This window comes from Castor canadensis, chromosome 10, assembly GCF_047511655.1.
Source record: "Castor canadensis chromosome 10, mCasCan1.hap1v2, whole genome shotgun sequence".
NCBI classification, from domain to species: Eukaryota; Metazoa; Chordata; class Mammalia; order Rodentia; family Castoridae; genus Castor; species Castor canadensis.
The window spans coordinates 108,309,039-108,321,605 of NC_133395.1; positions in this window are offsets into that span (position 1 = coordinate 108,309,039).

Sequence of the window (12,567 nt, forward strand, 5' to 3'; positions counted from 1 at the left end):
AATTCAAATTGTTTTGTTTCACTAACAAGTACAGCATATATTTCAATAGAATTAATGTACGACTGACTTCTCAAAAAGACTCAATTGCAGGGGATTGAAGTACCTTGCTTCTAAACTTCCTCACCTATATTTTTAAGGGAGCATTTCAGTGTACTGTCAACTGACGAAAATTTGAAAAGTGTATGATCTTGAAGCTCTGTATGTGTGTGTGTGTGTGTGTTTTAGTAATTAGTTGTACGTGTCTAGCTTTTTTCAAAAACTCAGAGTGCTTGGCCCTTTTCACAAAAGCTCTAGTCTTTTTCTCAATAAACTCTTACAGTGTACCCCAGGAGATACCAACCTGCAGGGCCCTGTACTCTGTTCTTATTTGAGACCTATCAATATTGAGCCAAACTCAACTGTGAGATAAAAATTATGCTATTAGTGGGATTTCATTTCCCTTAGTTGTCTCCTTTTTTCTATGACTTTTCTCATTCCTTTGATAACCAAAAGTAATGCACCAATATCCTTATGAAATACCAGTTGTTTTATGGAGCCAGGATAGATAATTAACAAATTAATTCTTTCTAATTACCTCCTTAATTTATAAAAGATATGTGTGCCTATGAGTGAATAATTGTGAACCTGATTTTTTTCCCTTTCTACAAAGAGTTGGAAAGACATTTACATGGCACATCTCACATGTTTTTACTGAACTGGCCAACACAGGAACTGTAACAAAGCCTCAAAAATGGAGCCTTTGACTTAGTAACATAGCTCACATCTTTTTTTGAGTTCTTCTCAACAAGATGCTCTTCCAAGTATGTTGCAGTTGTATGTTTTAATCCTCACAATTAGATAAGCACTGCCTCACCCTCCAACAATTCCCCCCCCCATTGTATAGATGAAGGCTAGATGATTTGCTTGAGTTCTTCAACCAGAAAATAATGGATCCAGAATTTGAACCCAGGCAACCTGACTCCAGAGCACACTAGATTTCTTTGCCTGCCTTAATTTTATCAACCCTTTAAAGGAGATTCAGCATTTTTGGCTTAATGTTCTGGATGTTCTTCAGGTCCCTTACTGTCACTCTCCATCTGAAAATGGATTGGTCTTCCATATAAGTGAAAGCTTTCAAAGCAGATCCTCTCACTTCAGACAAGTTTTCCTGCTACATGCCTGATAGTCAAAATTCTTCAGGGCCCTTATATCAGTGAGAGAAGAGAGCACCAAACATGCTTTACTACACTTAAATTTTAATAGTTCAATTTTTCTTTCTAATTTTACAGGCCTTTTTCCTTATTGTAAAAGTAATGATCTCTTATTGTAGAAAATTTGTAAAATATCAAAGCAGTCATTCCTAATAACTATGTCATGTTAATTATCACTCCTGGTAGTAATGCCATAGCAATTAGTACTTTCACATATTTTCCATCTCCTCTACAAATATTTTTCATATATTGTATATAGTTTTTGCTAATATTTAAGACCAATAATCAATCAGTAATATGTCAAAGACTATTCTAAGTTTCTTGGGCATCTTTTTTATTTACAGTATATAATAAGTTTCATGCCAATTATACCATCTATTACCAATTCAATGCTTGCCATTTCACTATATGTAATATTTAATTTGTTTATAACTTATACATTTTTCCCATTTTCCTACTATTATAGATACTATTGAAATGAACATCTTTGTGTTTCAGATTATTTCTGATGTGCTTGGGATACATTTCTGGACATGGAATTACTAGAACAAAGGACTGACCCATTTCAGTATTGTTTTTGGTAGTTATTGCCAAATTACTTCCCAAAATCTACCGTGTGATTACTAGAAACCTGAAACATTTAGTGAAGCAACTGAGGTTTGGAAAGGTTGAATCAAGAGATGTGCTATCCCTGTTAAATCACCAGAAAATTCCATGTTTGAAATTCATTAATGTGAACCTCTCAGAACAGCCTTCCTAAAGTCACATGTCAAGAGTATGACCTTGGCTTTCACTGAGGACAATTAAGAACAAGTCCATGTCGTAAATCACAAGGTCTTCAGTGTTACTCAGTATCCCTCAAATAAAGGCTAACCTTTGTCCTATGGAACTGACATACATTCTTCTTTTTCTTTTAGAAAAATATGTAATTCCATTTTTGCTTTGACAGTCAGGAAACCCAAGTATTAGAATATAAGTAAATATACTAGAGTGACCTCCAAAATGAAATTCACTGACTATTTTTGAGAAATAGTCAATTATTCTCAATTATTTCTCTATTATTGAGAAAACAGTTAATTCACTGACTATTTTTGCCCCAGTCTGGCATTCCAATCACATCTATTATTGGTGTAAACTCACTCTCTGATCTAGACAAGTTTAAGTCCCACCTTTATGGTGTCTTTAATGTCTTCCTTACATGTGCAAGGTCCTTGCCTAAACACCTATTTGGGTCTTACATGCAGGTCTATTTTCTTTAGTTACCTTTCTATGTCCAACTTGGTGACTAGGTCATAAGCCCCAAAGGGCCTCTCTCATGTCCTTATCCTATAGGAACACTTGTAGGAGAGGGTCTCATACCTTAGGTTTATTTAGTAACCTGTATGGAGTACATTGTATGTACTCTGGGGAAATACAGTGAGACAAGGAGAGACAATTACTACCCCCTTATAACCCTAAAGGACTTGAAATCCCTTTATGTCATAATAACCTCTAATAAAGGCATAGTCACTTAAGCTAGCGAGTCATTCTCATGTGCAATAGACATGTAAATTGCTAAAGAGGTCCCACTTTCATTGTTAGAACTACAGCTTAGTGAAAGATCTCAGCTAGAATTTACTGAGTGGTTAGCAAAAAACAAATGTTGACTCAGTACTCATTGTATGTACCTAACCTCTTTCAGAAAGAAGAAGATCTTTCTGAAAAACCCCTTTTCAATTTAGTTAGGGTTTAGGAAATGCTTTCTGTAACCCTGAACCAGAAATCTTTCCTAGCAGCAATACTGCTACTGGAATAAGTATGTTTTATACAAACATCTTTGGAGAGTGCTTGTATTCTATGTTAAAGCCGTTATTTTTCAATATGGAAGCTCAACAAACTAACTCATGCCCCTTTGTATCCCTTAATCATTCCCTCTCCAGTTTCCAGAATTACTTGAAGAGAAGTAGTCACTTTTCAAACCTTCCATTGTTAAGTAACAGTTTGACCTGTATGCCTCAGTCAAGAGTAGAGTTGTAAAATGTGGCTAAACAAGACACTTGAGAAAAAAAATTCAGGGTCAGTGTTCAAGTCAGCCTGGAGAAGGAATGAATTCACTGAATGAAGTCACTAGGTAATGAGTAGGTTAGAGGCAATTGAATTTCATCTCCAAAGAAGTCTTAAACTCTTGGAAGGGCTAGAGAAAGAAAACAGACTTGTTGATCCAAGAGTCTCTTTACCTCTCTTATACCTCAAGTGTAGAAATGTCCAAAACTAGCCATTAAGATAAGATAAGGCAGCTTCAAGACAGGCAGCGACAGTTTTCCCTAATCTAATTTTCCATCAAAAACATACAACAAAGAAAAATGCAGAAACTCAGATCCTGGAGACCGGGAAGTAGCTAATGGAGCCATGAATTCATCATATTGATTGGTCCATTGATTTTTTTTCCCCCTTATTAAGCACCCATTTCTTGATTCTATGCCAGAGATGCTTTAAGGAGCTTAAACAAAACTTACACCAAGTCTTGCCAACGGCTCCCAAGGAAACTACAAACTAACTTTCTCTGTTGTCCCAACTGTAGCATCCAGGTGAATATTAAGCAGAAGAAATTGCAGTATACTGGATTCAAAAAGCTACTAAATCTATCTAACTAATCACTCTGACTGGGAAGAGAAGGAGCAGCATGCATGGTAAACTCAGATAGTTGAGTCAAGTGTACATGAAGAAAGAGGCATTCCTACCTCAGCTACTAAATATTGAAGGATTTATATTTCAATCAAGAATGTGGATGATGTTTTCCCAGGACCAACTACAAAAGTTCTGGCACCATCAATTCTTTAACTTATTATTTTATGCACTTTACCAAGTTTAAAAGTCATCTGGAACCTTATTAATAATGCAGATTCCTGGATCTACCTTCAGAGAATCTGCCTCAGTAGGGGGCAGGGCCCCAGACCCTGCATGGTGACAAGCCAACTCCTAGTAAAGGGAGCCTTCGGATCAAAATTGAAGAAACAACACAAAGGTTTACAGAAAAGCTTTGACTGCTGACTGCTAGAGATTACCTGGAAAGGTACAAAATGAAACCTGTTAAATCTTTGGATGACTGATAGAATGATTATCCCTTTGTTGCTATCCATTCATTCTTCTCTGCACAGTAATCAGAGAGCCTCTTGCCAACTTTGAATAACAAATATATAAAGACTAGCATTCCTCAAAAGCCTTAGATTGCAAGTAGCAGAAACTGACTTAAACCAACTCAAGTAAATCAATGCAACTTTTTAATATGCTACAGTGGCATCTCATGGAGTTCTAAAAGTTTATAAAAATACTGAGAGTAGAACTAGAAACTCACCACAGCACCACCTCTCATTCCTGCCCTCAGTTCTGAGGACCTGCACTATGTCTCTCCATCCCCCTCCCCATCCCCCTCCCCCTCTCCCTTTCCCTCTCCTTCTCTCTCTCTCCCCTTCTCCCCCCACCCTGCCCCTTCTATCTCAAACCACCTTCCCATTCTACACAATCGTATCTCACAACAAATCATAAAAAATTAAGATTATTCTTTCCTGGAAGGAAAATAAAATGGATGAATACCATTTAGTCTCAGCACAGGGTCAGCTCAAGGTATAATTGTCAAATAGGTAAAAAGTTTCTTATTCTCCTTATTCTCTTTGCCAGCCATGATTTCCCACCTATGTCTGTATGCTCAGCCCACTCTCTTCAATCAGTAGATTATCTCTTATCAGTCATTTGTACCTAGCATGTATGTTTAAGTTGATGTGTCCCTTATTCTAGGGGAAAAGATAACCACAGTATGCCTAAAGTTGCCCTTTTGAATGACAGAACATGAATTTCCTTTACCCCAAAGGGATCCTCCTCTCCCGAGGCATCAGGCATGGAAGTTAGTCCTTGTGTAAGATTTTAGTGACTCAGATTTGAGCAGTAAAGTAAATGAAAATGGACAGAGTGTGATCAGGAGTCCTGATCTCAACAGCAGAGATATTCTCAGATATATTTTTTGGCACTTCATGACCTATTTGCCTGTATCAGGAGATTTTTCTGTTTTTAAATATTTAAAAGGGGTGAAAAAGTTCATTTCAGCTTCGGTGGCAGGCAAACCCCATAGAGCTCTTCTACAGCCTGAACAGAATTTTCTTTCTGAAAAGATTCATCTGCCAGAGGTTGAAGGTGGAGGGGGAGTTTGATCACAACTTAGCAAACCTTGACATTCTCTACAAACTCTATTGCTAGAGGGGTTTTTCACCTACCCAGGTGTTCTCCACAAGTAGTCAGTTGTATCAGTTGTGGGGAGAAAGAGAGAGAGAGGTGTTTTTTAATCAAACCACAAACTTCTTTGCTTGAAATTTTATAAGCTCTTGCTGGATTTAATTTGTTCACTTGAAGAAAGAATTACCAATAAGCAGCTGATCTCTTGAAACTAAAGATGCCAACAAAGACTCCCACGGGAAATTTGAGGCCAGCTTCAAATGAGTCTCCCTTGAAGTCCAGTGTGTACAACTTCAAGTTCTCAGCTGAGATGTGGCTCTTCATTATTTAAGATGAGAATGAACAAGTACCAGTGAAATCCAATAGGACAGAGGTAGCAATGAGTTCTCACAACTTTTCTACCCTCTGGGAATTCACCACAGAAGGAAGGTCACTCCACACTGAGCCACCTTGTGGCCCATGTTGAGAACAACAGTCAGAGGCAAAAGTCATTTTAGTCTTGGGTGACAAGTATTTTTAGGACACTCTTGGGAGGATGTGGTGGCAATTCTGTGAGGCTCCTTAAGAGAATGTAGCAACTGGACAGCAGAATGGGCTTCTGATACGCCACTCTGTCTTCTACAACTTAACTATTCAAGGAGATAGTATTATTGTAGTGATTCATACAGAACGTTTGGAGTCAGGGGGAATTCTCACAATTTCTTCTGCTTACAGAGTCACATTTTGAAAAGAGAGTAAGATCCTTTTAACAATGCTATTGAGTCAGTGTATAAGTTTCATCATTCTTGAATTCAGTGAGTTAAAATGAAGCTATTTTTAGATTATCATTATAAAGATGTCCACTTGATGTCAATATAGACTTTGAAAACTTCCCTTCTCTTTTTCTTTATTGGGCCATTTGGCCAAAGTAGAGATCTTAAACATTAGGAATGTAAGCCAGGGAAACAAATCTCCCAGCCAGCTCCAGGCAACCAATACCACATCCATTCAGAAGAAAATTATTGGTCACTCTAGAGCAACTAACCCCAAACCAGTGAGCCAAAAGTTCTTTTCTCCCATTTTCTCTGTCTTCTTCTTCTCTCTCTCTCTCTCTCTCTCTCTCTCTCTCTCTCTCTCTCTATTTATGTCAGTACTGGGATTTGAACTCAGGGCCTCATGCTCGCTAGGAAGGTGTTCTACCACTTAAGCCACTCCTCCAGCCCTTTTTTGTGTTAGGTATTTTTGAAATAAGGTCTTGTGAACTATTTACCTGGGCTGGCTTCAAACCACTCAAACCATGATTCTCCTGATCTCTGTCTCCTGAGTAGCTAGGATTACAGATGTGAGCCACCAGTACCCAGCTTCCATTCTCTTTTTAAATATTGTATATTCTGAATACATCTGGAAAGTTTTTTTCCAGACTATAGAATTTTACCTATATAAAATACAATGGAAAAACTTTTGTGGGGGTAGAAGTTATAGAAAAATATTGTTCAAACCCAGTAGATTTCAATTTTGAGTAACTCCCCAGAAAGCAATATCTCAATAAGAAAAGGTAACTAAGATAAAATTATAAAATTATTGGAAAATTCCAGATACTTAGGGGGATATTTCTCAGTCTATTTCTCAAACTCATGAAAGAAAATCTTAGGAAGATGGTTTCAGTCAATGTAATAGCCAAAGACCCAGGTAATCGGAAAAGGTTAGTATTTTCCTTATCCATTTAGAATATAATTGAGGTGGCTTGGAAACCAGATTCAAGGAATCACAAGAATATCCAAGTGCAGGGATAGCAATATTTTAAATCTTAATGACAGATCATATGTGCTTTGGCCATTTTCCTCCGTATTATTCAACATAAAGTAACAGGAGTGGGGGCGAGAAGGCGTTTAGTTTTCCATCTCACTAAGGTGCTCAATATATTTTGTTGCTTGTATTTAATTTTGAGAAGGCACTGCATGAATGGGAATTATGCTTAATATCATAAGAATATATCATATTATATTTCACAGTTTTAAAATCCCTTTAAAGTTGGTAGTTTAGCTTGATCTTCACAACAATGAAATATGTCACACAGGTCATTCTTTTTTGCATTTGACAAATGCAAAAGATTAAGTGACTTGTTCAAGTACACTCTGCTAATAAATATCCATGTTGGATTACAATGGTAGTTTTAGAGGTGTGAATGTGATGTCAAGGAAATTTATGGAACTTCCTCTCCTGAAAATCTTTTAGAAACAAACTACATTCTCCTCTAAATCAAGTGTTTTGATATGTGGCTCTGACTAAAGGTAAGGAAAGAGATCAGAAGACCTCATAAGAATTCTGCATGCCCTGTAATTGGGACCATTTCTTTCTCTCTAAATGGAAGAACAGTGATGATAATAATTAAGCTTCAGGCTTCCGTACTTCCTTTCATCTGAGTTTGTCAGCCAGACAGGAAGGAACCACCACCCCTCTTCATGTTATGCTTCTCTTTTCAAACTGGTCCATGTTCATGAACCATCTAGTTTTGGTGTTTTGGTAAAGACAAATATCTTAGCGATATTTGATATTTGTCCTCAAGGAATTTGAACCTCCAAATGTGTAGTAGGTACACATTTTTACAAAGTAAGATGTTACAGGTACATAAAACTTTCTGAACAAAGAAAGTTGCTGCTCTTACACACAGTAATGAAGTTAAGGAAGCATCAAAATCTCTAGTCAGCAACATCTGCAAGTTTAGTGTGAAGTCTGAAGATAGAGTACAGATAGAAATGTGAATATTCCACTGCACCCCGCCTCCTCCCAGCCTTCCACCTGCAATAGACTGTATTCATCTCTCCCAGAGGAAATATGCTATTACTGATAATATGATCACTGAAACACTGGGAGTGGTTAGATACAGAGCTCTGGCAGTGGGTTAATAAAAGACCTAATGAAGGACAAAAAATTCTGCTAGTCGCTGTAAAAAAAATATTGCCCTCGGGAAATTATAAATCAGACACCATAGTGTGAAGTTTAAAAATATATGTGTAGTGTGTGTGTGTGTACTACATTGACTGCCTGATAAATGCAAGAGTGGGCAGACTAGTGACGAAACATATATGTCACTGGATGACCTTAAATTTCAGTCTACCTCAGCATGGTGCACTTAAACACCCCAGCAGTGCAAAGCCAAAACCACATTTGCTCAGCCTTGTCAGATCACACAGCCCATGTGGCAGAAACAGGATGCCTGGTCTGCAAATTAGGTACAATTCCCAGAGTCTCGCTAGCTTTTTCCCTTTTTATTTTTACTTTTTTGTTTGCTTGTTTGTCCAATTTCATGTCATTAATCTCAATAGACTCTTAAATGCTGTTACTGAATGGAGACCTGTATTCAGGGTTTTTTAATACAGCCACACTGAGCCTGTCTGCAAAAAGCCCAGTGGAAATCAGTTTTATGGACAGCCTCTACAATGCCACCTGACTGATTCAGGAAATGTGGTAACAATATAGGCCAAAGGCCTTGAAGAATAGTAGCACTTTGCCTTTTAGCTAAATTACCAGTGTCTAGGAAAAAAAAAGAGTTGCCCTCTCCAACTCTAGAAACACTAAACCTTGATACCTGACCGCAGTGACCGCCCAATTACTCAATGAAGAGCTGAAGTTCATCTCTTTGGTCTCTCCTCTTCACTGAGTAATATCTGCTTCTTTACCCCACCACCCTCTATCAGACCAGTTTACCCCCAGGGCACTTTTGCCACCTTCTCACCTAGTTGATGTGAGCCAGCCATTAACTGGAGGCAGCTTAATGGGGTCAGTACCAAGGATTAAACCACTACACACTGTAATGAAACCTGCTTCACATTCCACCTGTTGAAGCTGGTATCTTTCTATGCACCCTTAAAATAAGTGGGGAGAGGCTGGAATGTTTCAGAAACTCCTTTCCATTTTTTAGGGTGTCTAGGATATTCCTTTCTATTTCTCAAGGCTTCCAAAAAGCAATTCCAGGAAGTTAAGAAACTCTATTAAAGAAACTTCCAGCTCATTTACAAGTATCTAATAGGTGGTGCAGAAAGACATCTCTATTTGTAATAAAAATCTGGAATTTTATCCTAAATTCTCTTCCTTGAGATTTATATTTTCCTGGAAATCTCTACAACACTATCAGAACTACCATTACCCTGGTTTCATTGGGCCTCTTGGCTCAGACATGGCATCATATTTCTTTTATTACTGAGATGAGTCAAGAACATGTATAAAGTATCTAGAGATGGGGACAACAGGGAATCAAAACAGTAGAGAACAAAAGGAATATACAGTTTGGTGATCTGAGTGACACATATTGCAGTCTAGTGGAACATTGTTTGTACAGAGCAAAACTCTGATGGAGTGTTCATCGGTGTACAGTGAAACAGAATGGAAAAGAATAAAGTGGAGTGAGATTTTTTTCACCTGTAAAGTACATATAGTAAATTGTACTGATTTTATTTATTCTCATATTTAGTCCTTATGCTTATTGTCATAAATATTCCTTTCTCTTAACAGTAGATTTTATTTGCTTTTTATTTGGTAAAATAAAATGTTAATCACTATGGGTTACTCCCCCACTTTTTAAATTTTACTTGTCCCAGAAATCCAAAGGTCTAAGAACCTCCACAGCAGAGAGTTGGACCCCTGCCTTATTGCCCATCTACGGCAACATAAGAGAGTCTCCCTCTCTCTATCACTGTGGAACCAATCCACTTCAGCACATCCAAAGTTCTTAAAGTATAATTCCTAAACAACGAGGCTTCCACCCACATTCCAGTAGTGCAAGATTTTCCTAAAGTTGAAGAGGACCATCTACCTTATACCTGTTCTGAGAGAGAATTAGTTCCTCATAAATGCTACAAAGATGATGTCTCCCACTTGTTAGCAAAATGAGAGCAGTGGCTCATTTTAGTAGTGCTTTTTATTACTATGCTCTTAGGCAAACCAAAGACCTCCTTCCCTTCCATGTTCATCTAATTCACTGTTATATTTATTTTTCTGTGTGTAGCATCAAACAAAGCTTTGTAATGGTTCCAAATGTTATATGACTGACATTTGTAGAATAAAGCCTTGGACAGTAGCTATTTATTCATCTTCATGTATGAATACCAATTTTTAATTTGTATCACATGATACCAAATGAATAACCCAAATCAGCTGGGTTATCTAATTTTTCATAACTCAGTTACTTACATACAACTCTTAGTCACATGTAAAAATGAAAGTTTATGAAGTGACATATTGTTTCTACTTAAGAATTTAAAAAAGAACTTGTATTTGAGTGTCAGGTTCTACCAAAAGTAGATCCCTACTGGGTAACAGTGGAACCTCAAGCCAATCTTTAAGAATCAGCACTTGGGGAACCCTAAGTTACTGATGAATGAGTCATATTTATAGACCAGAATATTGGCTTGCTAGATTCTTTAGACATTTATTTTCTTTTGTTATTCCTGAACTTTTAATTAAATTTGTTCACTTGTTTCTGCTATGACAGTAGATCTTAAAGAAGAGTCTTAAATCTACATCTGTACTAGGACGACTGAGACATAAGTCTATATTAGAGTTAGAAGTTAAAGAAGAATAGAGGAAAGGCCCTTGTGCTGTCTTGTGATTGAGAGGAAAGTCTACAAGTACAACCATTGCTCTCTCATTGGCCAACTTTAGAGAACTTTAGTCATGTTGTTCTAAAGATACCACTAAATGCTGAGTAAAAAGGTGAACAGAAAATTAATCTTTGAAATTGGTACCATAAAGTTGGTGGTCTTAACAGAAGCAGTTTAAGTGAAGTGACAGGAGTGGAATCAATTGGATAACTTGCTGAAAAGTGAATTCAGGGAGAATGTACAGTAGCATTTGCAAGTCACTCTTGAGAAACCAGGTTCTGAAAAGGATTGGGAGACTGGTGTAGTAGCAGGAGGAGCTGCCAAGCCAAGGACATTTAGAGGTGGGAGATAATACAACATCTTTGTATTATGGGAAAAACCATTTAGGAAGGTAAATACTAATGACATAGCGGAAAGAGAATGAGCAATAAAGCAAAGATTTTGGTACAGTGATTGGGAGTGAGCTATGGAGTCTATATGGATATGCCAACATTTGGAAGGAGGAAGGACATCTATGTCTTCCATTGAACAGTAGGAAAGAAGGGGAAAGGTACTGTTGCAGTGGATTTGGATCACCAATTTTTAAAATAAGGAAAATGACAAAGTTCTTATCTTATGGTCTTGATGTTCATGACATTAGATTATCAGCTAAAATGAGGCAGAAAGAAGTGAGAGTGAAAGAAATATAAACGTGGTGCTTAATTTTAAAACATAGAATTGGTGGAGTCATATTGAGAAGCAATTTGAGGTCTGATATTTTGTCCTGAACTGTGTTTCTCTTTTTTGGGTGCAGATATGCAAAAGGCAAGAAAACTTATGCTAACACTGGATTTTTACAAAATTTGTATGACAGAAGGAAAGAGAATAAGACTATTGAAAATAATTGGAAGGGAGACGCTACAATAATAGATCTTGAAATCTAAGCTAGAAAGAAAGGGAAGTGTTAGGATAAATGAACTGAAGTCTTCTGGGTAAGCAATGGAATGGATGTACTGATGGGAAGTTGTGGTAGAAGAGAAGGATGTGTTTGGAATTTTGGAGGAGCAGAGATGAAAAAGTCACTGTGAAGACCATGTTCCCAAAAATCATGACAGGAGGAGAAAAACAAAGATCTGAAGCCAAAATTTAATGAAAAAAGGAAAATAGCTAGGAATGGATGTGTGAATAATGGTCACTAGAGGAAAATGATGGTCTGTGTGGAAGGGCAGAGCCCCAGAGATGTGAGGTAAGAGGAAGGAGGGGAATCTTGGCCTAAAAGTAACACAGTACAAAGGAAGACAGCTACATATTCTCTCAATCCTGAAGGGGAAAGTGTGCTAAAGAAAGAAAAGGAAACCCGTTTTCTAAAAGGAAGGCTACTTAGTGAGATCTTCATAAGATAGTCAGGTCTCAGTTCAAGGAGTGAAGTGGACATTTATTGGAGAATATGAGGCTCCAGGAAACTTGACAGAGGTCAAGATTTGAAAATGAGAGGAGTATGAAAGCCTATGCCAGTGTAAAAACTCAGAGAATAAGCATGAAGGTACTGCTTTATCTGTAAATACAGCCACAATTATGAGTACTATTGAATATCTACAATATACAAGGTATGC